This window comes from Elephas maximus, chromosome 6, assembly GCF_024166365.1.
Source record: "Elephas maximus indicus isolate mEleMax1 chromosome 6, mEleMax1 primary haplotype, whole genome shotgun sequence".
In the NCBI taxonomy this organism is placed as follows: Eukaryota; Metazoa; Chordata; class Mammalia; order Proboscidea; family Elephantidae; genus Elephas; species Elephas maximus.
In genome coordinates, this window is record NC_064824.1 from 7,410,852 (window position 1) to 7,416,410 (window position 5,559).

Consider the following 5,559-nt stretch of genomic DNA (forward strand, 5'->3'; position numbering starts at 1 on the left):
GAGATGTAGATTGGCTCATCCCAATTGAGGGAGTTAAGTAGTAAATGTCTTCCTGATTGGAAGTCATTTCTGCTCTTCCCGGGTTGTTAGGTACTTCATCACAAAGTTAACTTTTCTCTTCTCTTTGTTTTTGTAACCAGGAAGCTTAAATAGAGGGCAATAAAAAGTTCAGTAAATGACCATAGCCTCAGTATGTGTCATTGGGATAATTCCTGGAAGACCCAGAGCAAGTATCTATGTAGGGATTTCTGATGGAAAATGGAATAATGCTTTGATTTCCTAGGACAGTTTTGATCCTAAGAAAAGATGGATAGGAATTCTGGTTAAGATGGTGGCGTAGCTAGACACACTTTAACGACCCCCTATAACAAAGACTTGAGAAACCAGGAGAAGCAGATATAAACAATGATGATAGATCCCTGAATGTCAAAGGGAAGTTTGAAAAATTTTACTGAACACTGATTGGAAAGATAATTAGAACAAACAGTAGGAACATGGAGACTCTTAAAGATAACATGGCTGGTTGACTGGCCTGGCACAGTGTGGCCGTTTGGAAACAGCAGCAGGCAACATCCCTGGGCAAGGAGCCCAGAGAGGTAACTTCATGGAAAATACACCTACAGACAGAGATACTGAGTGAAAAAACCTAGAAAGAAATGAGCCTCCTGCCAAAACCCTTCCCCTCATGTTTGAGCACAACCAGCCCCCACTTCGCTGCCCCCGGCACCCACAAGATGGACTGCCCTCAGTGACTCTCCCAACATTCTACACGTGTACAGCACTTCCTACCCTGCTGTGCAGAGAGAAGACTGGGAGACAAGCCTACAGCCTTCCTGCCTGGCTCCAGTGGAGAGAAATCCTGGAGAACCACCCGTAGCTCTCCCACCCCAGTCCCATATAGTGAGAAACCCAGAAGACATGCCCACAGCCTCTCCCGTCCAGCTCTGACAGAGAGAAACCCTGAAGAAACATCCACAGCGCCTCCTGCTGGAGGCCCCATGCATTGAGAAGCCTGGGAGACACCCCCACAGCCTCTCCCACCCAACTCCAGTGAGGAGCTCCAGAGTAATGCCCACAGCCCCTACCATCTAGCCATGCAGAGAGGAGCCCCAGAGAACTGTCCACCCTTCCTTTCACCTGGCCCGAACCCACCTTGCACCCCACCTGGCCTGTGCTATGAGACAATCAAGAGGATCTTCCCATTCACTCTTCACCCCTCCCTGCCCTGCTGGAGACCATTGTGCATACCACCCAGCCTGCAAGGCAATGTAATCCCAGTGAATTGATCGCTGTGTGCCCATCCACACTCGGCATGTTCCCTCACGTTGCCTGAGCATACCCAGAGACCTCCAGCTCTCCTTCAGTAACCAGAACACACCTATACATAACTAAACAGAGAGCCTGCCTCACCCATTAGAGTTGTTCTGATTCCCTGGATCTGCAAAGATGACCCATCCTGCTCTCCAGAGACCACACTAATAGCAGAAGCCAACATGGAAGGACCACACAGCCCCATGACAGTTGTAGAGGGGTCCTGACCACCTGACACCTGAAGCCCCAAGACAGGAAAGGGTCCTGCTTGGACACCTCAATGTGATCCTACAAGGGAAGATATACATGCCCAAGGATAAAGAATTCCCATGTGTATGTGACCCATCGTACTCAACAGTGAGAGAAAATTACTCTCAATCTACCAGAAGCATCACAGTCATACATAAACCAATACCACAAAGCAACATCAAATAACATAATACAAAAGAAGGTAGACTATATAAAGAGCAAGGGAAAAAGCTAAACTCCAGATATATAAGAACAAAAGCAAACCAATACAAAATGACAAGCGAACATGTAATCAATAAAGAATTACATGAACAAATAAAATAGAAACTTAATGTCTCGAGAACAGCAGTCAATAAAAGTCTTAAAAAAAAAAAGAATAAGATGGTTCAAGTAAACAACAAACAAACAAACAAAAAACAGACAGAAAACCTTTCTGAGGAAGAGCTGAAAATAGAAATACCTAACAAAGGATTCAAAAGACTAATATTTAGGATTCTCAAAAAGATCAAGGAAAACACAGAAAAAAAACTTAGGAGAATTCGGGAAAACAATACGGGAACAAAATGACAAACTAAATAGAGAAATAGAAAACCTACCAAAAAAAAAAAGACTACTACAAATTCAGAAGATTAACAAAATAAACAGAAATAAACTACTGAGTGGAAAAACACAAAAGTAGAATTGAATCAATGGAAGAAACAATCAGTGAAATAGAGGACAACTCCCTTGTTACAGACTTAGAGGAACAACCAGAAAAAAAGACTGAAGAAAAATGAAGAAATCCTAAGGGTTAGGTGAGGCACCATCAAGAGGAATAATATACACATATTAGGAATTACAGAAGGAGAAAAGAGTAAAAAGGAGTACAGAGAGAATTTTTGAAGACATAATATCAGAAAACTTCCCAAACATCAAGAAAGATGAGAACAGAAATTTAATGAACCCCATACAGGATAGATCCCAAAACAAAATCACCAAGACATGTCACAATCTAAATTTCCAGAATCAAAGACAAAGAATTTTGAAAGCAGCTAGTGAAGAGTGGAGCCATGGAGGCACACTGGTAATCGTTTGTCTGGTAACCAAAAGGTCAGCAGTCAAATTCACCACCTGCTTATTGGAAACCCTGTGGGGCAGCTCTATTCTGTCCTGTAGGGATGCTATGAGTTGGAATAGACTCAATGGCAACGGATTTTTGTTTTGTAGTGAAAAGCAAAATATCATTTCCTAAGGGGCTTCAACAAGGCTGAGCACTGATTTCTTGTCAGAAACCATGCAAGCTAGAAGGCAATGGATGACATACACAAAGCCCTAAAAGAAAAGAAATGCCAGCCAAGAATCATATATCTATTAAAATTGTCTTTCAAAAAAGAAGACAAAATTAGAACATTCCTAGACAAGCAGAAATTAAGGGAATTTTTAACCACACGACAAGACCTACAAGACATATTAAAGGGAATCCTGGGTAAGGAAAACCAATGACATCAGACAACAACCTGAGACAAAGACACATGAAAGCATTACCCAGATACTAAGCCATGAAAACACTTTACAGAAGTAAAATAAGGACAAAAAAATTAATTAAAGGGAACCAGAGGTATAAAGATGTAAAGGACAACAATTTCTAAATAATACATAGGATAAATGGTATAGTTACAGAGCCTCCATTTGGAGAGAAATCCAAGGCAATTTCAAGATATAACAGACTACTTTAAATATAAGATCATAAATGTAAACATCAGGATATCCACAAAGAAAATTAATAAATCTTCTCATCAATATAAAGAAGAAAATAAAAGACTGTAAACACAAAAACAACTATAAAAAATGAAAGAAAAAGAAAATCCATGTATAAAAAACTCAGCACAGAAGGCAGAGAAGATCAAATAAACTGTTAATATCATAAAAAATGTATAACAAAATAACAGCAGTGAATTCTTACCTATCAGTAATCATACTGAACGTAAACAGATTAAACACACCAGTCAAAAGACAGAGAGAAGCTGTCTGATAAGAAAACATAAAAATAACATGACCTATCAATATGTTGTCTACAAGATACATGCCTTAGACTCTAGACACAAAGACATAAATAGGTTAAAAATCAAAGGATGAAAAAATAAACCAAACGAAGAGCAACCAAACGAGAGCAGGAGTAGCAATGTTAACATCTGACAAAATAGACTTTAAGTCAAAAAGAAGGGTCAATCTACCAAGAAGACATATAAATTATGCATATTTATGCACCCAAGGCCAGAGCTCCAGAATTTATAAAACAAACTCTAACAGAACTGAAGAAAGAGAGAGTTCTACAATAATAGTAGGAGATTTCAACATACCACTTTTGATGATGAATAGAACAACTAGAAAGAAATTGACAAGGATACAGAAGATCTAAATAATACTATCAACCACCTGGACCTCACAGACACATGTAGAATAATCACCCAATAGCAGCACAATAAACATTCTTCTCCAACACTCATGGAACATTCTCCAGAATAGATCCTATTTAGGCCACAAAGCAAGTCTCAATAAATTTTGAAAGATTGAAATTATTCAGAAAACCTTCAAGGACCATAATGGCCTGAAAATAGAAATCAATAACAGGAAGAACAAGAAAATGCATTGAATACATGGAAACTGAATAACGCATTACTAAAAACTACTGGGTAATAATTAAGTTTAAAAAATACTTAGAATCAAACAAAAATGTAGATACAGCACACCAAGACATCTGGGATGGAGCAAAAGCAGTGCTCAAAGGGAAATTTATAGCAATAAATGCATATGTTAAAGAAGACAAAGGTCCAAAATCAATAGCCTGACAACTTGAACAAATAGAAAAGGAAGAGCAAAGAAGATCATAGCTACCAGAGAAGAAAATAATAAAGATCAGAGCAGAAATAAATGAAATAGAAAATGAAAAACACTAGAAAGAATCAACAAGACTAGAAGTTGGTTCTATGAAAGGATCGATGAAATTGACAAACCACTGGCAATTTGACAAAGGAAAAAAATGAGAAGCAACTAACCAAAATAAGAAATGAAATTGGAGACATTACAAAAGATCCAGCTGGGGTAAAGAGGATTATATCAGGATACTATGAAAAATTGTAGTCCTACAAATTTGAAAACCTAGAAGGAATGGACAAATTTCTAGAAATACACGGCCTACCTAAACTAACAAAAAAGAGGTAGAAAACCTTAACAGACCTGTCTTAGGCTACGTTTTCTAGAGGAGCAAAATCAGTGAAGCATTGTTGTTGTTGTAAGTTGCCATCAAGTCAGTTCCGACTCATAGTGACCCTATGTACAACAGAACAAAAAACTGCCTGGTCCTGTGCCATCCTCAAGATCACTGTTATGCCTGAGCCCATTGGTGCAGCCACTGTGTCAATCATTTTGCTGAGGGTCTTCCTCTTTTTTGATGACCCTCTACTCTACCAAGCATTATGTCCTTCTCCAGGGACTGATCCCTCCCGATAACATATCCAAAGTATGTGAGACATAGTCTCAGCATCCTTGCTTCTGAGGAGCATTTCTGGCTATACTTCTTCAAAGACAGATTTGTTCATTTTTCTGGAAGTCCATGATATATTCAATATTCTTCAACAGCACCATAGCTAAAAGGCATCATTCTTCGGTCTTCCTTATTCATTGCCCAGCTTTTGCATGCATATGAGGTGATTGAAAACACCTTGACTTGGGTCAGGCACACCTTGGGTCACACGTCTGTCAGTTTGTCATACTATGGTGCCTTCCTGTTGTGATGCTGGAAGCTATGCCACCAGTATTTCAAATACCAGCAGGGCCACCCATAGTGGACAGGTGACAGGTGAGCTTCCAGACTCAGACAGACTAGGAAGAAGGACCTGGTGGTCTACATCTGAAAAAAATTAGCCAGTGAAAATTTTATAAATAGCAGTAGATCCTTGTCTGATATAGTACTGGAAGATGAGCTCCTCAGGTTGGAAGGGACTAAGAAGATGACTGGGG